Consider the following 22541-nt stretch of genomic DNA (forward strand, 5'->3'; position numbering starts at 1 on the left):
AGTTAGTTTGATTCGCTTCCGTCGCAACGATCATTTGTTATTAAATTAGGCGCAGCTTGACGGCACCATTCTCTCTACACAGCCTTTAAACGCGAACCTGTGAGAAACGCTAGGAACCTGTCGACCAATCAGAATGCAGTGGGAGGAAATCCAACTCCGCCCCCTGAATCTGGATCCAACTCCGCCCCTTGGATCTGGATCCAACTCCTCCCAGTGGATTTCATGTTCTGCAGTGAGGTGCTACTGGGATTACCACAGCAATTTCTGTTGTACAGTATCACAAGAATTTACCATTAGATGTTGTTTGTGGTTTTTCTGTTGTTTTTTATGTGGTAATACCAACACAATCTAATATGACAGGATTACCACAGCAATTTCTGTTGTACAGTATCACAAGAATTTACCATTAGATGTTGTTTGTGGTTTTTCTGTTGTTTTTTATGTGGTAATACCACCACAAACTAATATGACAGGATTACTACAACAATTTCTGTTGTACAGTATCACAAGAATTTACCATAAGATGTTGTTTGTGGTTTTTCTGTTGTTTTTTATGTGGTAATACCAACACAAACTAATATGACAGGATTACCACAGCAATTTCTGTTGTACAGTATCACAAGAATTTACCATTAGATGTTGTTTGTAGTTTTTCTGTTGTTTTTTTGTGGTAATACCAACACAAACTAATATGACAGGATTACTACAACAATTTCTGTTGTACAGTATCACAAGAATTTACCATAAGATGTTGTTTGTGGTTTTTCTGTTGTTTTTTATGTGGTAATACCAACACAAACTAATATGACAGGATTACCACAGCAATTTCTGTTGTACAGTATCACAAGAATTTACCATTAGATGTTGTTTGTAGTTTTTCTGTTGTTTTTTTTGTGGTAATACCAGCACAAACTAATATGACAGGATTACTACAACAATTTCTGTTGTACAGTATCACAAGAATTTACCATTAGATGTTGTTTGTGGTTTTTCTGTTGTTTTTCTGTGGTAATTCTTTTTTAAAAGGACTGGATCAGAGGTACAGTATTTATGAAAAAAATACCACTTTTGTTGCGTACTATCACAGGAATTTATAATTGGATTGTAAGTTACATGTGTAGTTTTTGTGTTTTTTGTTTGTTTGTTTTTGTGTGTGATAATACCAGAGTATTTGAGCAGAGCTACATATATCATGATTGCCAAATCATATTCTTCATGAAAAACATTTACTGTAAGAAAAATATTTTTTGCTAATTTGTGTTTGTGTGCGCGCATATGAGGTTTTTCAAAAACAAAGACATTGAGAGAAATAATGTGAGAGGCTACAATAAACCTTAATTTATTATACAATAAAAAAAAAGTTGAGCCCAAATAAAAATGAATTCATGACATATTTTAAACAATAACAGCAAATTGACCTTTCTTAGAAAACCTTGTGAAACATAGGCCTAGTTAGCATGTATTATATATGGTGTTTTATGAAGACTTATAAAGAAATAAATTATAAATTATTACACACACGCTTATATTATACATACCACACCTGCACACAAGTATCTATTTTGGACATTTCGGTTCTTTAGTCAGATTCTACTGTGTTCACCATTGGAACAACAAAAAAAACATCTTTGCATGAAATCAAAAAGCACTTTCTTTTCAGGTCTTTTGCAAATTTAGCTCTAATTTCAATTCCAAGGGAAACTCTGTGTGTAAAACCTGCAGAACTGAACCCAATCTGAGCATCTCTGAAAAGCACATGTGAATCAGTGGGCAGGCTTGAATATAAAACCATTAAAGAAGTACTGCAGTCACACTGACAAACCTCTTCACAAGTTACACACTTCGGTGCAAGAATGTGTTTTAAAATGCCAAATGTGCCATCACAAAATTCAGCCACACAATTGCATCTCCGATCTGATGAGGAACTGTTCTCCACTGCAAATAAGTTCTGACCAATCAATACTTTGCTGTGGTAAATGCCTTGGTCAACAACTTTCCCCAGGAGTCGCTTTAAAGCCAGCATATGTTGTACAGGCAACTGTTTCACTACACCTTTACAGAAAAAGGTGAAGATATCCCTTTTAAAAGACTTCTGTGGGAGAACACTGCTGCAGTTCCAGAGATTCTCAATGTAGCTGACCACAGTTGGTGATGCGTCATTCGCTTCTTTTAGCATTTTGGGGATTCTTCTCCATAGCAAAAAGGATTTTGCTATTTGAATGGGGACATGCTGAGTTCCATGGAAGAAACTCAGCAGTTTCCTGTTGTTGGCCTCAAAAGAAAAGGCAGATGCAGCCCAAAGGGGTCCCCAGCTATACACACTGCTTGCTAAATGTGTCAGCTGATGCACATTAAATGAGATGTGCTGTTTGCCATAGAGCGTTTCAGCATTTATGACAAATTTTTTCAGCATCAAATCAGCTTTTTCAATCAGATGTTTTGGCACTCTGGGCTGTAACAGAATGTGGAGAGAAAAGCAGAGAAGACACCAGTGTTGATAGAATTTTGTAGGTAGTACACCCATGAGAACAAAAAGGGAATAATACAAGAGGAAAGACTTCCACTCCGTAGCTTTCCAGAACTTTCTTTCTGATAATGAGCGTGGTGCCCGACTTATCTCCCTTGGAGGTTTTATCTCAAGTAACCTAGAGTCAAGAATTTGTGTGTGTCTACCAAGGTACCATGGACACTGGTTGTATTGTGAATCAAACCACAGAGTGGCCCACTGTCTAACCACACCTAGCAGCACGCAATGCATGTAGTCAGGTACAAATCCTTTCACTATGTTGAACAATGGCAAGAACAAAAGCTGACAAGGGCCACGGACACCATTTATGGGAGCAATAGCATCTTCTTCCCACTTGTCTTGTGTCCTCGGCTCAGGCTCAGGAAGACTGAATGGATACACACGCGCCAACCCAGCTCCTTTCTCGACCATTTCGCCAGGATGGAGACACCAATCACAACCAAATTTCCCATTAAACTGAATGGAATTTTTCAGTCTGGGTCGTGCAGCTGCATCACAAGCACTGGTGAGTAGAAATGCTCGGGAGGTAGCTGGTGTATTTGTGACTGGATTTTGCCAGATAAAGCCCTGTGTGGAAAGCATCTTGGCTTCCTCAATGACTGGAGTGAACATTGTACTCATATTTGGTGCTGACCGTCCAAACCACAATGCCATGCAAAGAACATGTTTTTTTCGGATTGCAGGTGGCAGTTCATTGACAACGCATTGTAAAGGCCAGATAGAATACCCTGATGACTCAAAAACTGGAACTCCATCACAGTTCCAAAGAAGAGTTAAATCTGTCTCACGTATGTTGTTTTCAAGCATTGTTTGCGACATTTCACTACCATCAAAAATGTCAGAGACTGCATCATCACTGTAACTCTGGGACCTTCCAAGCTTTGAGAAAATTTCAGAATTTTCTAATAGGTCTCTTAGTTGTGAACCCAATGGTAAAAAGATGAAAAAGTTTCCATTTTTTTTGCAAGTAGTCAAATCATACTCCAATTGGCAATCAGTATTCCTACACACACCCTCCCCAGTTTCTCCAATATACTCAGTGCAATATGGACAATAAAAATGCAGTTCCATTTCACCATGCACATCTTTTAGAGTTTGCTTAAACAGGTAGCTAGTCTGGGGTGCTACACCAGGCATTAGTTCATTTAGAAGAGTAAGGAGATCTTGAAGAGCTGCTCCTGTAATCTTGTGACGGAGAATAAATGCTGTAATCATCAGATTTGCCTGACCTGCATCTATATGGGATCCAGAAGTTGATGGACAGTTTTTCTAGAAAAAAAAGAGAGATCATCATCATGAAGTCACATTAACAAAACAGCAACTCAGCATCAAACAGACAGTTGGCAAATTTTAAGTAAAAAGTAATTGGTAAAATTATTGATAAGAAAAAACTGCTTTTATGACTCAATGTATTATTTTAAAGTTTTGGTTCTTGGAAAGATGGGAACTAATTAGTCATGTACTAAAAAGTTGCTAAATAGGATCAGTTCTATTTTATGTTAACTTACAGGTAGACACACCACAAGTGGATTCATGATGGAGCTGGGTTCAAGCTAATCTAAGCCGCCTCCCCCTTATTCTTTAAATTTATTGGAAGTTTACATGGTTTTATTTAAAACATAATTTTTTTATTTTCAAAATTATGATTGAAGTAAATTTCTGAACAGTAATCGGTTTAAAGATGTATACAGCATACAAATGTATGTAAAGGTTTTAGACAAGTAAGTATTTACATATAAAGAGTCCTATAGTGACAAGCTAAAGGCAACACAGTTTTTTTTTCTGATAATACCCCTTCTCTCAACTGAAAGTACCTCATAGTTGCTATTCAAATGCCCTGTTTCCAGATCTTCCATAATCAGCTCCTGAGCCTCACAGTCATCCTGAAAGTGAAACATTTCAAATAACCATACAGTAATGGCACATAACCTGATAAAACTTACAAGAATGAAACATTTTATGGTTTGGTACCTCATTTGAGCCATTTTCAGTCACTTCCTCTTCTGAATTCTTTGTGGAAATGAAGAGCAAAAGAAATAATGTGTTTGTTTAATATTTTTTATTTGTTTACTTAAACATATGGTTATTATTGGTGATTTAAGTATTTTATTAATTAGGCTGGACGAAGAGGTGCTCATTTCTCAGTTTCAACATATGATACAGTACAAATTGTTAAACTGTCCATGTGAGACATCACATTTTTATTGTTTAATTGTCTTTAATTTGATTTTAAGTAGCATATACATGTCTGTCAATAAACGATAAAGGCCAGGCTATAAACATACATTTGCTTATTTAAATAAAAGACATATTTGTAAGGCATTATAGCCTAAATCAAACTGATTGATGTACCTCATTATAAAGGCCTTCATTGCAGCTCTCACATTCTGAACTCTCTCTCCTTTCTTCATTTTCTGTCATTCCTTCCTCCTTTCCCCCAGAACCCTATGAATTATGCACTATAGTTTAGAGGTTCTCAGCCAACCCAGGGACCCCAAATTAAAAACAAAATCAATCAAACAAACCCTAGATTTCCCTATTACTCTTTAAAGTATTGTTGAGTACAAACGAAGAAAATTTGTTTTGAAAATCTGGCCACTAATAATTTATTATTTCAAAATTAATTATTTTTTCAAATACATAATAATAAAAAAAAAACTTACCCATGTTAAACCATGTTTATTCCAGTTGTGTCTTGTCTGTCTGGGAACAAGTACATCTGAATCTTTAAGATATTTTTTGTACCGTCCCCTCTTTAAGGGAGGCTCCATTTTTGTTTTTTATGTATCTGTATGTAAAGTTTGTGTTAATAAATCAATAAATCTACTTTATTGTTATTGTTAAAATTATTGTATTTGTCATTATTTGGTTTTATGGCAATTATCACATACCTCCGCTAGATAGCAGCATCGTCTCCTTAGTTCTCGGTGGATGCCGCTTTGGCGCACTTTTGGGTTTTGAACGTAATACGTCACAGCGTTTCTTAACGGACATCATCGAGCTAGCTTTGATACGAAGATGATGCGTTTCTGTTTATTTGATTTTTTTGAGGAGAAAACAGTAGAAATAGGGCTGTCAAAGTACATCGACGAAACAAACATTCACGTTGAAACTTTAAATAACGAGGAATGGGACTTCTCTAAAGAAGTACTCGTCAACTGGCCCACTGGGAGAAACCAAACGTCTCAGTACGTCGCCAGAGTCGTGTGTTTTGCTGGTGAGTCGCATGTTTACATGATTTAAGTGATTCTGCAATACTTTTATGTGTTATTTGTTGTGCTAACTGTGTATTTGCCTGTTTAATTTATCAAACGCGACAATATCGCTCTTTATGTGCACGCAAGACAGGGAATATGTCCATATTCATTATTTATTTTGAGGTCGTCAACAATATATAATAACAACAGTAATAATAACAACATCTGTTCATGAATTGGACACTGAGATTTTCCAAAAAGGCCCAACAGAAGAGACATGGCCATGAACTAAGTTACTGTTGAGTCATTAGGCTATGTTAGTCAACGTGATAGGCTTTGAATATTGGATGTTTATGTTGAGTTAGGTTCAGTACAGCGTTTATTATATAACATTTTTTTCATTACTGAGTTAAACGAGTAAAGAGTGCTGTTGCAGAAATCTCCTTTGTACTTAAATGTAAGTAAAAGTAATTATATGACAAGTGTCAAAATGTAAGTAAAAGTAATTATATGACAAGTGTCATACATATAACGTTAGATCGTCAGCTTTTGATACTTTACGTTATTTAAATGATGGTAAACTTAAATTATATTAATGTTGTGAAACCCTGATAAGATGTGTCATCCCTATTATTGACATGTATTTTAATATTATAGAGTCACGCCTGGATGAGAACCTTGTCAAAGAAAGGGACAAATTAACTGGGAGGATGAAACCTTCTGCTGATGTCCCTGGAAAAAGATCAATTGTAAAACCAAAAAAACTGACAGATGATCTGTCTGAAGTTCCTGCCAGCTCAGCCTTGGTAAGTACACTCATTTTGCTAGTCCACCATATGCACCATATTTTGCAATATGAAAGCATTACTGTATAAAGCAGCTTAAAGGGATAGTTCACCCAAAAATTTAAATTTAATATTTATCTGCTTACCCCCAGGGCATCCAAGATGTAGGTGGCTTTGTTTCTTCAGAAGAACACAAACAAAGATTTTTAACCAAAACCGGTGCAGTCTGTCGGCCATATAATGTGAGTGGATGGGCACCAAACCTTTGAAAGTAAAAAAAAAACATGCACAGACAAATCCAAATTACACCCTGCGACTCGTGACGATACATTGATGTCCTAAGACACGAAACGGTCGTTTTTTGCGAAAAACTTAACAGTATTTATGTCATGTTTTACCTTTGATACACAGCCACGTCCATCTGTCCTGAGCATAAGTTTAGCATCAGTCACGTTACATGTGTACGCGCTCTGGCGTAGTTTACGCAAACACCGGAAGCGGTTTGTTGCATGTATACAACACTCATTGTTTACACAGTGCACAGAGATTGTTGATATAGCGGCTATTCAAAATGGTGATTACTTGCTCTTATCCTGGTTGTTCAAACCGATTTAAAGCTAAAAGATTACGTTTGCTTACGCAAACTCATCAGGGATTGTTTTTTATCACTGATTTCCCTTTTCGGCGTTTGCGTATACTACTCCAGAGCGCGTTCACATGTAAATGAGCCAGATGATGAGCTCGTGCTCAGGACAGATGGACGTGGCTGTGTATCAAAGGTAATAAATTATATAAATACTGTTCAGTTTCTTGCAACAACTGATCGTTTCGTGTCTTCGGACATCAGTGTATCGTCACGAGCCGCAGGGTGTAATTTGGATTTGTCTGTGCATGTTTTTTTCTTTTTTACTTTTAAAGGTCAGCCCATCCACTGCCATTATTTGGCTGACAGGCTGCACCGGTTTTCGTTGAAAATCTTAGTTTGTGTTCTTCTGAAGAAACAAAGTCACCTACACCTTGGATGCCCTGGGGGTAAGCAGATACAATCAAATTTTCATTTTTGGGTGAACTATCCCTTTAATGGACTGTTTTTGTACATGCAAAATAACTAGAAGTAAATTAAACCAGAAGCCAAACATATTAAAGTTAGAAATGTAATTGCCTTTTTTCTTTTGCCCTGGAACTTTTGTTCCCCACAATGACAAAATTGAGATTTAGTTTCTTGTTTAATTTTTCAGTTAACTTATTTTTACTTTTTCTACAGCCAGCAAAAGTACGGAGAACTGAATTAAAGCATGGGCAGCATTTGATGCAGCAATTAATTAAACAGAGGTCTGAGAAAATACAGGCAAGTATAAAATGCTGCTGTTCAATTCTAGAAACATTTTCACCATTCAACATTCTAAACCCCAGCAGTAACATGCAGCAAAAGCAGTGCTCCAGACAGAGCTGGGTTTCATAAACCCGGGTAAAAAGTGGTGTTAACCTCACTTCTAACACACCAAATTGTGCAGACACAGAAGCTGTACCAGGTGTAAATAATGGGTAATTTTCATTTTTGGTTGAACTATTCCTTTAAGGTGATTGTGATCCTTTTATCAAAATGTTTACCAGTCCTTCTTGACCAGCGACAGCACTTTACATGGTAGTTGAAAGCATCATGTGGATAGTGTGACCATTTACATCAAGCACATGAGCAACATCCAAAACCAATAGACCAGATTTAGCACAACATGCTTACAAAATATTTAGCAAATATTTAATACAAATTTTCAAAGGACAGATTTAGGAAAAATCCTGTATTCAAAAAACAGTAAATATGTGTATTACTTATGCATCTTTTAAAGGCACCTGTAAATCAGTCAATTGACGACATGCAGAGAAGAATGAAGGAGCTTCAGGATGAGAACAAACAGCTCAGAGAGGAGCTTGAAAACTGCAGAAGACAAATTAATGCACATCGATCCCTGGAGTCACTTCTTGCAGGTATTTACATTTATTAACTTAACAAATTAATTTATAATCTAACAAATGTTATAAAACAAGAAACTGCAATCTATCAGTGCTTCCCACACATAGAATTTACCTTGACGGGCCCCTCGCTCTACACGTTTCATACTGCTCGTTCTGAAAGACAATCTCCAGTGTTTCCCATAATTTATTTGAGGCGGGCCGCAACAATCCACCGCATGCGGTAACACTATATTTAGCAACTTTCAGAGCATTTGGCAGCTTTTTTCAAATAACAGGTACATATTAACAAACCTAGGTAGATTTTTAAACCACCACATATAGTTGCCTATTAGTTTATGTTAGATATATTGATGTTATCAGACGATGTTGATATAAATCGGGATTTAGGAAGTATAGTTAGAGTGATTCCTGGTAAAATTGTGTTATTGGGCTGTGTTTACTACTTTATGTATGTAACAGAAAATATGAAAATATGACTTGAAAAGCTTTATTGGGCATTCAGTTGTATTACAGTATGTGAGCGTTCATAGAGTAGAACAGATCTTAAAAGGATAGTTCACCCAAAAATGAAAATTTGATGTTTATCTGCTTACCCCCAGGCCATCCAAGATGTAAGTGACTTTGTTTCTTCAGCAGAACACAAAAGAAGATTTTTAACGAAAACCGGTGCAGTCTGTCAGCCATATAATGGCAGTAGATGGGCACCAAACCTTTAAAGGCTATACCCACAATCTCTGCACTGTGTAAACAATGAGTGTCGTATACAAGCGACAGATCACTTCTGGTGTTTGCGTAAACTACGCCAGAGCGCTACACATGTAAGGAGTCTGATGCTAAGCTCGTGCTCATGACAGATGGACGTGGCTGTGTATCAAAGGTAAAAAAATATATAAATGCTGTTCAGTTTCTCGCAAAAAACAATGGTTTCGTGTCTTAGGACATCAATGTATCGTCACGAGCCGCAGGGTATAATTTGGATTTGTCTGTGCGTGTTTTTGGTTACTTTTAAAGATTTGGTACCCATCCACTGCCATTATATGACTAACAGACTGCACCGCTTTGAGTTAAAAATCTTTGTGTTCTACTGAGGAAACAAAGTCACCTACCTCTTGGATGCCCTGGGGGTAAGAAAATAAACATAAAATTTTCATTTGTGGGTGAACTATCCCTTTAAGTGCTAAAACTCGTCTAAACGCAAACTTGACGTTATAAATATGCAAATTAATACATGACTTCACCTGCACCCTGAAGTACACTTACATTTATTCATTTAGCAGATGCTTTTATCCAAATCAACTTACAATTTACCAACTGGGAGCAATTGGATTAATGTGTCTTGCTCAAGGACACCTCAGTTGTTTCCTGTTAGTACTGGGAATCAAACTGGGGCCCTTTGGTTACGAGTCCAACTCTCTAACCACTAGACTACAACTGGCCTGAAGTATCACAAAATGATACTTGGAAGCACTGTAGATGGTAGACACTTTTACATTTCTGAAAATTATTGTTTACAATGTATTTGCCTTTCAAAGTGCACTGTCATAAGGTGTCAAAATCTTGTTGTAGAAATTCCTGGTCTTCTTGATGATATAAAAAGACTGAGGGAGTCACAACCTCGAACTGAGGCTGAGGTAATCAATAACTTCATTTATAAGAAAGTTTTGGTTTTCAAATTTGATTTGACAGGTGGTGGTCATTTAGTGCATATTGAATGTTTTCACCTGGCATCACACCCTTGCAGGGATGGCTACCTGGAAGACAAAAATACAAGGCTTCCTGCTATTAATGGCAAGTTTTGTAGTGAGAAATGGTAATATTAAAAGACCCAATTCAATATATACCTTATTGATGATACACAATATGTTTGGTCATACAGATCAAGGGGAATAAATGCAATATGCAAATTTTGGTGTGTTTTTTTCATAGAAAACCATTGTAATGCATTATAGAGCTCATCTGCTTGTATATATTGCATGTATATAGCATTATCAATGAGGTGTATACTGGATTTGATCATTTAATAACATCGTTTAACACAGATTCCCACATAGCACGCTGTTTTTAATTATCAAAATACTGCAGCAGGTGCTGTATATCTGAATCACAACTGTTTAATTTTTTTCTCTCATGTATCATCCGCTAGATGTAAAACAGACAGGCCTGTGCTATAATTCTATGGGTGGTTTGTCTGAAAACAAACAGACAACAGTCCTAGGGACCCACTGCTCAGGGAAGCATTTCCCAAGAGCATCGTAAGCCTAAGAAGTTTGTAAAAAAAGATTATACGACTGACCTTAGTATTATGGTCTGTTTTCCAAAAGCATCGTAACTGAAGTAGCAACTGAAAAGCATCGTAACTGAAATTGATCTACAAGTGCTCTGAAATAATTGTAAAGAAGTCCGAATTCTGAGGTCATCCACAGGAAAATCAGCAGATTACATCTTTAACTTTATTCAAGTGCATTGTGTTTTTTTTTTGTATCTCAGTTTTTTTTTTAAATTAATTTATAAATTAATAATTAGAAAACAAACAAGCAGAAAACACTGAAATAAACATCTAAATTAAATGACTAACCAAAAAATAAAAAAGTAATCTAGGACATGTGCTTCAAAACTGGGATAAATAAGGATTTGTATTTTATTCCTATTTTAATCCATAGAATAGCGTGTGTTCTGTGGCACCTAAACATCACGTACCTGCCACTAGATTCTCTCACCGTTTGTAGTAACCTGGACACCCATGATTTTTAATATCAAATTATCTCACCTTGAATGTGGCATTTTCTATGACAGCTATGCCTAGATCTGACTGGTAAAGTGTCATCTGTTATCTGGGGCAGGTAGAGTAGCAGCAGCAGCTTTATCTGTATGATCATGTGCATAAATCATAACATGAGTGTTAACAGTGAGATATTTTGAAGCATGCACAACACTTAGGTCAATATTGGTGAATGGCGAATATTGACATATTTTTGTAAAATATATGTCAAGATTCACCTTTCGTAAAAGGACTTATAGAAAATGCTTTTTTTAATGCTTAGATCAGTCGTTATCGAGACGCAGCCCTGCACATTTTGTATGTCTTTCTTGTCTGACATGCTCATACCTCTTTTCCATCAACAGGAACTGGTAGCTACTGTAGTTCAGAGCCTGTGCTATTGCATTTTTATTGCTAGCATTAACTAAGCTTAATAAACCATTTAATAATTGAATTTTTCATTGTTTGTTCACATTAGTTAATTCATTAACTGATTTTAACCAATGATACTTTATTGTGAAGCGTCATCAACTACTAATTTGGGCAGCTTTTGTTAAATTTATTAACTAAATTTATTGAAATTTCATTTGCAGAACTCTGGCAAAAGATTTCAGTCTTGGGCAAAAACACCACAGCGCATGCTACAAGACTTGATGTCCCAGTCCTTCACTCGGGAGGAGATGGCTGCACATTCATTAACAGGGAAGAAATCAAATGCAAATGGAAGTCTGCCCCCAAGACCACAACTGGATCCAGAGAAAATGGAAGAGTTATTCAGTGAGTTCTTTTTTTTTTTTTTTTTTGGTCACATGGGCCAGATTCACGAATATCTACTTAAGAAATAAATTAATTTCTTAAGATAAATTCTAAGAAGTTCTTAAGAAATTAAGAACTAAAAAGAAAGGTTTTGAACAACTCACTTTCACTGTTTGGGTTTCCTCTCGGGGCCGTCTTGCCAGTCAAGAAGTATCGATCTCCGAATGCGACGTAATAGTGAGGAGAGTAAAGATCGATTTACAACTAGAAGGTTAATATTGTTTTTCACCTGTTAACTAAACAATGAATTAGCTGTGCATTTATATGGAAATATGCTTTAGGAGCTATCCATTTTTACTCTCCTCACTATTATATCTAATTCGGAGATCGACACTTCTTGACTGGCAAGCCGGCTGCGAGCGGAAACTCAAACAGTGAAAGTGAGTTGTTCAAAACCTTTCTTTTTAGTAAACTCTGTGTACACAAACAATGTTCTCAATGCTCGAGTTCACCCAGGCCATACTTAGAGCAAAGTTTCATGGTGTGTCGAGCCTTCTTAGTGTCGTAAAAATATTGATTTTGATGCGCTCAAAGTAGTGCCCCTGGCACTCCCATTCACCGGCCATTTGACCAGAAAACAAAATCACGGTCAATCTTAAAGACGGCTCGTTTGTTGTAATTATGCTTTTAGATATAAGTTTGTCTCGTTTACAGTAAAAAAACAGCCCAGGTTACATTTTGGAAATAGTTATCCATTAAGAAGAAAATTCTTCGTAAGAATGTTTAGTGAATCTGGCCCCAGGACTATGAAAATGCATTAACATGTGCAATTAATTTTTTATAATTTTAACATGATTGAAATTCAATGCAGTCAACACAGCATTTCTGTCATTCTTTGGCTGTGCTAAAGTATGTTTATACTGTTATTGGTGCCGTTAAACCATTCAAGTGGTTTTAAAAAAAACTGTACTGGCATACAGCTAAGTTGTCCGATTTTCTCTTGCAGGAAATGTGAGATTTGCTTTTCCGGATGTGGACACAAAATCTTTAAAGGAAGCAGCTCGCAATAAACTCTCAAATGAGCGCAAGCTTAGCAGTCGTGGGATTTTCTAATTTTATTTGTTTTTATTGTTTATTTTATTTGTATTCATTTGTATAAAGATGTCTGTGAACACTGATATGTGTTGCAAATAAAATCACTTCTAATTCTAATGTGACCTAGTAATTTAACTTCTGGGGGCTCATACCATCCTACATTTGATCATATGACCCCGGATTTATTGCAGAAAATTCCTAGTATTACTGCCCAAATATGACTATAGAATATCACTGTCATATGACATAATGCACAGCAAAATCCTGTGGTAAATAATACAGAAATGTGAAAATGCCACACATTACCACAAGAATATTACATACTGTACAACAAAATCCTGTGGTAAATAATACAGAAATGTGAAAATAATACCACACATTACCACAAGAATATTACATACTTTACAACAAAATCATGTGGTAAATAATACAGAAATGTGAAAATAATACCACACATTACCACAAGAATATTACATACTTTACAACAAAATCCTGTGGTAAATAATACAGAAATGTGAAAATGCCACACATTACCACAAGAATATTACATACTGTACAACAAAATCCTGTGGTAAATAATACAGAAATGTGAAAATAATACCACACATTACCACAAGAATATTACATACTTTACAACAAAATCCTGTGGTAAATAATACAGAAATGTGAAAATAATACCACACATTACCACAAGAATATTACATACTTTACAACAAAATCCTGTGGTAAATAATACAGAAATATGAAAATAATACCACACATTACCACAAGAATATTACATACTTTACAACAAAATCCTGTGGTAAATAATACAGAAATGTGAAAATAATACCACACATTACCACAAGAATATTACATACTTTACAACAAAATCCTGTGGTAAATAATACAGAAATGTGAAAATAATACCACACATTACCACAAGAATATTACAGGAATATTACATACTGTACAACAAAATCCTGTGGTAAAATGTCCCAAAAAACAACACAATACTACACAATTACCACACTAATTTTATGTGGTACTTTTGATGTTTTATTATATGAAATACCACAGGACATTTTTGTAAGGGATATCTTACACCGTCCAGACTACTCTGGTAAACTTGGCTTTGGCTGCTGGACTAAACAACAGTTTATGTTCTGCATATTTTGCATTATGTTCTGAAATGTGTACTTCATGAAATACATGCTCTGTCTGAAGATAAGGCACAAGACAAGGTTTAGCACATTATTGTTGTAAATTGTTCTTATTATTTTATTTTTTCTGTTCGATTATCATACAGTATACATCAATGAATAACGCATTTTTGGCTGTCGTGGGTGTGTGCATGAACGTAAATGCCAGCTACAGAACATTTGTTTCTAATCACTTTATTGTGCACTTTTTGCACAGAAATTTGCATATTTTTACTGTGGACATTGAAAATGATGCATGTGTTTTTCCAAGGGTTAAAGTCATCGGTTAATTGACCTTATGCACGGAATACTTCATTGTTTAGTCAAGCACGGTACAGTACAGTTGACCTGAAATGACTTAGCTGTCATTTCAGGTCAACTGTAGCCTACTGTACCGTAATATGAGCGTACTTTGGTCGTTTTCTCCACATAATACATTCACAATCGAAGAAAAGTGTTGTTTATCTAAGAGGACTAAACGTCCATGTATACTGTTTCAAGAATGACAAATGCCAGTTTAAAAAATTCGCGAGTAAATCGGCTAAATATGCGCGAGTCATTGCTATAATTGACAGTAATAAACGGACAAACAATGTCCAAAAAAAGAGCTGAAATGATTCAGATTAATTACAGAGTAACAAAACTACAGCAACAGCAGTGTTGGTTAAATGTAGGCTATTTATTAGATTTTACAGTTCAAGATAAAACTTAAAAGATAAAAACATTACATTTTTTAAAAGATTCAATTTTATAAAGTATTTCAAATTCCTATCGATTCTTATTGAGTGCATTATTTAATTATTATCCCATAAATATTTAACATATTTGTAGTGAACTATATTAGTATTTAAATAATTCACCCTTGTAGGCTGTTTATTGTGTGTGAGCTTAATGACTTTCTGCACTTGCTATACTATATACTTAAGGGTGGTAAAAGTAATACAATTTATTATACTAGTAATTTTATAATAAATCGAAAAGCAAGACGTCTTGAAAATAGAGGGAGTTTGAAAGGCAGCTGCATAATAAATAATCCTCTGCTGCCATCTATTGGTTATATGCGGTAATTTCATATTATTTTAGCCAAAAAAAGATGTTTTCTGTGAAAAGTCATTTTTTTCCGATGCGGTTTTTATGAATGAAAAGTGAGTCCTTGAAGTACATTTTATTTCACAGCTGTAGAGTTAGAAAATAATAAAAGATTTAAAAAATTTGTTCATGACTATGAAGGCAAGTTAGTGATTATCAAAAAATATGATTAAGATGTCCTTGAAGAGAAATATCGCTAGCTAGCTAACGTTAGCATAAACACATTATGATGGTGTTTAGCTGTCAGCATTTAAATGTACAACTATGCAGATAGGGAGAGTACGGGATTGCCAGGCTCCGCATTTAAATTATTTAGCTATTTAAATTATGTTGTTAATAAAATGAAACTGAATGTTCATGCCGCTTACATTGTTTATAATGTTGCAATTATATTTTTTCTCAGTTTCTGATAAGAACGAGGCAGTAGATGAGTCTCACGAGTGTACGTATAAAATGAGCTTCAGCTGAAGTTTACGAGCTGGCTTATCTTTATGCGGAAGTTCTAAAGAACGCTCCGTGCATAAGGTCAATTTCCACTTTGAAAAGATTTTTGGACATTGTAAGCATATTTTTTTGTAAGCATATACTGTTTTGATCCATATTCCTGTGAAATTGATTTATCTTTATTTTATTTTGTCATTATTCTTTTTTTTTGAAAGAGATAAAAAATGGTCCTTATCAACCTTGACATGGCAATACAATTCTATCACATTATTTTGGTGAGCTTTTGGGCTAGAAATCGTCAATCCGATCTGGCAACCCTGCTTAAAGATTAAGGCGGGGCTTAGCAAAGGGGTGGTTTGAGTACACAATTAAGATATCTATAAAATAATTTTGACTAGTCAGAATGTTAATTCTAGATATCTACATTCAAATTCTTCCTAGTCACAAAGCTGAATGCGGATATCTCCAAAGAAAGATCCTCCTAGTCGAAAATATGATTGAGATATCCAGAATTAAATTGCAGATATCTTTAAATAAGTTTTGACTAGGAATAATTCCAATTCAAGATATCTCTAATCAAGTTTTGCCTAGTCAAAAATCCAATTCAAGATATCTACAACTGTAATTCGACTAGTAGTAAATTATTTACAGATATCTACAAATGTATTTGTGGATATCTTTAAAAATGACGAATTAAAGATATCTCCAATTGAATTACGACTAGTAAAAAAACAGTTAGAGATATCTTGAATTATAATTTGTACTAGTGGCAACTCAATTAGAGATATCTCTAATTTCATTGTCACTAGTAAAAATGTAATTAGAGATATCTCTAATTAAAGTTCTGCCTAGTGAAAATTCATTTATAGATATCTTTAATTACAATTTCTACTAGTCAAAACTCATTTGTAGATATCTGAAAATATTTTCCAATGGAAGTTAATGGAACAATATGACTAGTCATAAAAGCATTAGAGATATCTCTAATGGATATTACGACTAGTCAAATTAACATTGTAGATATCTTCAATGCATATTATGACTAGTCACAATATGATTGTAGATATCTTGATTGCAATTATGACGAGTCAAAATTGCAGGATAGATATCTGGAATTGGAATTATGACTAGTCAAAACAGAATTATGACTAGTAAGGAAAAGTGTATTTTATGCTAAAACGGCTTGCCATATGACTAGTCATAAAAGCATTAGAGATATCTCTAATGGATATTACGACTAGTCAAATTAACATTGTAGATATCTTCAATGCATATTATGACTAGTCACAATAACATTGTAGATATCTTGATTGCAATTATGACGAGTCAAAATTGCAGGATAGATATCTGGAATTGGAATTATGACTAGTCAAAACAGAATTATGACTAGTAAGGAAAAGTGTATTTTATGCTAAAACGGCTTGCCATACAACTGCTCTCATCTGGATGCCTAACCCCCTTTCGTCAAAATCCAAAGATGAGGGATTTGCATTCAAATCTATCGGATGACCCTCTACGGTGCCACGCGACGAAGAGGGGGTACCCTCAACGTCAGTTTATGGACGTGAGGGGAAAATGACCAAACGGCAGTGTGTGACGAATAGGGGTGAGACCGTGTTGCCTGGAACAATGGCGAAGGTCTAGAAATGTTGTTGTCTCATCCCAAGGCTCAAATCCACCATGTTGGTCCCCACCTGTTAATTATACGGCATTTAGTCTTGCAACATTACATTTTAAGTTAAGTGTATTTTATGAACATAAACACAGAGGCATGAAATAAATGCTCATTTTACTTCTCAACTTTTCATACAGTTGTGGTCAAAATTATTAGAACACTAGTATTTTCACAAGCTAAATAAGGTTTTAAGTCAGTGATTTCTATCTTTTGCTGTAGTGTGTCAGTAGGAAATATCGGTTTACATTTCCATTCATTTTGCCATTAATTGTGATAATCCAGTGACATTTTTGTTCTGTGCTCCACACAGCATCTGATCTCATCATCATCCAGAAGAACTGTGAAAGCCTCACCAAGATGCTCCAAGAGACCTAACTGCAAAGCTACAATACTGTTAAAAGTTTTAAGCACTTGTCTAAAAATGTCATAAAATGACGCTGTCAAAAATAATGTCATAAAATTTTTTATTTTTATTTTTTTATTTTATTTTATTTGTTTATTTAACAGGGACATTGCACAACAAATGTGTTGCACAGACCAGAGATAGCTACAAGCTAATTTTCATCTGTAGTCCCTGGGCAGAGGCAAAGTGACAGCAGGTTAATACAGTGGACAATGAGCATTCCCATTGATGAATCCATTCACAATACAAAATACAGATAAAACACCTGCAAAAGGATCATCTCAACAAACATGCAATTGCAATACCTTTACAACTATTTACAGTTCACTTTTAAATTTACCTTCTTACATTTTTAACAATACCCCAATTAACCAGTTTTGTGCTAATGATCACAAATCTGACCGTCTTTCAACCACTTCTTTAGGTTAAGTTTAAACTGTTGCAAGGTACTACTCTCTCGCACAGTTAAAGGCAACGAGTTCCACATCCCTGCAGCTTTCACAGAGAAGCAATTCTGTCCAAAAGTAGAGGACCTAAAGTTGACATAACAGTCTCCTCTGGAAGAGGCTCGCGTTGTTCTAAATCCTGCCTCTTCACACGATTTCACAAACATTCTCAGGGGCTGTGGTGCCAAATCATGTAAAATTTTATATAATAAACTGACATTCGAAAACAAAATGAAATTATCAAATGTTAATAATTTATATTTCTTCACAATGTTACAATAATGGTATGAAACAGGTTTTCTATCTAAAATTTTGAGTGCCTGTTTATACAAGCTTTGAAGTGGCTGTAACGCAGAGTTGGTTGATAGAGACCAATTTGTGATGCAATATGTAAAATGAGACAATATCATCGCATGCATATAAAGCTTGGCTGCATCTGTGCTCATTTGCGGGCGAATATATCTGAACTGCGATAAATTAAATTTTACAGTTTTTATCAGTTTTGAAACATGCTTTTTAAACGACAGTGTCCTGTCCAACACTACGCCTAAATACTTGACAGACTCTGCTTCGTGAATTCCTGTTCCTTTTACAATAATTTCCGACGCAGAGTGAGAAGTATTCCTTATTGAAAAAAACATACTAACAGTTTTGCTAAAATTTAATGTCAAACATGATTGCACCATCCAATCTGAAATTTTTTCGATCGCTCCCTGGAGCACAGCTGCTGCCTTCTGACTTGACTTTGCATGGACATATATCAATAAATGTTCTTAATCAATTAACCTTGATTAACTAAATTAAATCAACAATTGGTTTGACCGCCCTTTTGTGTTTAAAGCAGCTTTTGCCCTACATTAGGTGCACTTGCATATAGTTTTTCAGGTAGCTTTGCAGGTAGGTCTCTTGAAGCATCTTGGGGACGTTGTCACAGTTCTTCTGGATTTAGTCTGTCTCAGTTTGTTCTGTTTCTTCATGTCATTCCAGACAGACTAGATGATGATGAGATCAGATCTCTGTGTGGAGGATTGGCTGTTGTGCCAATGTAAACTGTTATTTCTTATTGACACACTACAGCAAAAGACTGACTTAAAATCATTTTTTAGCTGGTGAAAATACAACTGTTATAATAATTTTGGCCACCACTGTGTTTATATATATACATACACCTTTATTAGAGCAGAAAATGTAAAACAAAACTTACAGATTGTACGTCAATGAATGGCCTCCGGGATTCCGTGGTTGTGGGTCTGAAGACCTTTTATCCAGAGTGGGCAGGACTTTGAAAGCACTTTCCCCTTTAGCATCTAAACCATAGGAATAATAAGCAAAATGTGAACCATATTTTATAATCAAAACAAACTGAAACTGTCATGATCTGGGCTGTGGGACTTCCCTCAGCCACCTGAGGTCGCTGTTTTCCCTTCCCTGCACTCACTTTCTGCGTTCACACCAAACGCGAATATGCGTCTAAATTCGCGCCTGCCGCGTCTAGTTATACGCGTGACCACTTTGTGTTCATTCGCGCGTCAAGAGCGAAATCGACGCGCGTAAAAACAAAAGTTTGAAGCGAAATTGACGCAGAAGTTCAGATTTTTCAACTCGGGCGGCAGACGCGAATTCGCGTCAAACGCATGATGCACAAAAAGCACAATTCGCATGTATCGCGCGTAACGCGCCAGACGCTCAATTCGCTCAATTCGCGCCATTCGCGCGAACGAGGCGAATTCGCGTCTACCGCGCCGCGCTAAACGCCAATTCGCGCCGCAAGAACTCCAGACGCGCGTAAACGCGTCTTATCATTGACTTAACATTGAAATCACTCGCGCCAGACGCATATTCGCGTTTGGTGTGAACGCAGCATTAGTATTCACTCATGTTTTGTAATTAACACTGATTCACTCACAGCTGTTCACCATTTGGACTTTAGTATAAGAACTCTCATTTCTCACTTCTGCTTCATGGTTGCATTGTGTTTTGTCCTGTTTTTGTGTCATAGATCTCAGCTCCTGACCTTGTTCTTGTTTTGTTCTTTGAGTTTATGTTCAGTTGTGCCGTGTTGGCCTTTTGCTTTGTTTGTTTTGTTATTTTCATTAAAATCTTTACTTACCTGCATCTGGACCCAGACCTCCCTTACTCACTCATGACAGAAACACTTTCATATGAAGATTTCTTCATTCCTTTAAATAATGCAAAATAATTCCCACCCTCATTCAACTACTGCAGGTTAAGTTTAGGTATGGGGTCAGATTCAGGGATGTAGAATATGCTCATGCAGAATAAGGCATCAGTTTGTGCTTCATAAGTACTAATTAACAGCCAATATACAAGCTAATAAGCAACTAGTTAAGTGTTACTGTACCATTGTATTTACCAGTTGATGTGTGTCAAATACAGTTGCATATTGTTTTATAGATTGACATATTATTAGAAAAAGCTTACCTTAAGTCATGTCACCCAGCTCTGAATGCACCTCACTGAGCACTGGCAAGAATGAGGTCTGCAACTGTAGCCCAGTCTTCAAAAAGTCTGCCTCTGGATATAGCTTCCTAAAGTCTTGTGAAATCTGATCAAATCTGAAAAACAAATGTGGTTCAATAAGTTTAAGGTTTATACTGGTCTCCTAGTTTGTAATGCAACACAGGCATTCACTAAAATAGAGGAAGAGTAAGGGGCCGTTCACATGCAGCGCCTAAAAACGCATGAAAACGCAAGACGCGTCGCTTTCTTTCCAAAAACGCAGCTTGCTCTCTCATGGCGTCTGCCGTTGCTAAGCAACCATGTCCCGCGCCTGGAAAAAATGAGCTTCCATTATGAGCGTATAATAACGAACTTCAGTGCGCAAAAAACGCGGCATGTGAACGGCCACATACACCACGAGAGATTAAGTCTAACTTTACATACTGTAGCTAAGACAACATTACATTTAAGTAATAAACAATAGTACATACCAGTCATATTGTGGTTTAACCACTGATCTATCAGTGGGTTGAACATTATTAAAGTAAGGGACATAGCGTTTTAGCTAATGCAGATAAGTTACCTCAAGGAAAAAAACGCGAAAATGCTCAACATAAAACATATGGATCTATCGTTGGATTCGGCACGTCGCAAACATTTACTTGAAAAATATGCCCTTAAAAGATCAATTTTTGTTTGAAATGATCTAATTTTGACAAAACATTACAAATCAATACAGTATGCAGACAGTAAAGGAACTTACCCCCGTATTTCTGACCTACTCTTTCCATAAGGCATTAAAATAAAGGCCATATGTATACTGTAAATTATACAAATAACACTACACACACACACACACACACACACACACACACACACACACACACACACACACACACACACACACACTTTATATAACAATAAAGCGATTGCTGGGGCAAAAAAGTACATCGCTAGGCTGCTTAAGTTACAACGTTCGTCATTCACGGAATAAAAATGCCAACCCCGCACAGCGACATATCAAATATTGCATTAAACAGTGAAATCAGTACGCTCTAAAACACAACTTATTAAAAATAAAGGTAAATAATTATATAATCATATTATTAATTTACCTTATAATCCTGCTTGCTGCGAGGTGCCGCCTGGCGACGAGACCAGTGAAGAATCCAGAATGTTCGATGAAGTGAAAAAAATAAACAAACCGGATAACCCAAAATAACCCAACCCAGGTGTTCATAGTGAAAGAACCCCTTATAGTCCATTTGACCCAGCATGATCAACCCAATTGTGTGTTTACAGTGCCTCAAACAACCCAGAATTTTGACCCAGCAATGTGTTTACAAAAATAACCCAGCACTTTTTAGAGTGCATATAAAGAAAGTTCAAGATAAATGTAAAAAAGGAATAAATATTTTAAGATGTTTAGCAGGGGTAGATTGGGGTGTAACCCGACAGGCATTGCAAAGAGTACAGTCGTGGCCAAAAGTTGAGAATTACATAAATATTGGAAATTGGAAAAGTTGCTGCTTAAGTTTTTATAATAGCAATTTGCAAATACTCCAGAATGTTATGAAGAGTGATCAGATGAATTGCATAATCCTTCTTTGCCATGAAAATTAACTTAATCCTGAAAAAAACCCTGCATTTCATTGCTGTCATTAATGGGAATGCTGAGATCATTTCAGTAATCGTCTTGTTAACTCAGCTGAGAATGTTGACGAGCACAAGGCTGGAGATCATTATGTCAG

The sequence above is a fragment of the Garra rufa genome, chromosome 3 (genome assembly GCF_049309525.1).
Source record: "Garra rufa chromosome 3, GarRuf1.0, whole genome shotgun sequence".
In the NCBI taxonomy this organism is placed as follows: Eukaryota; Metazoa; Chordata; class Actinopteri; order Cypriniformes; family Cyprinidae; genus Garra; species Garra rufa.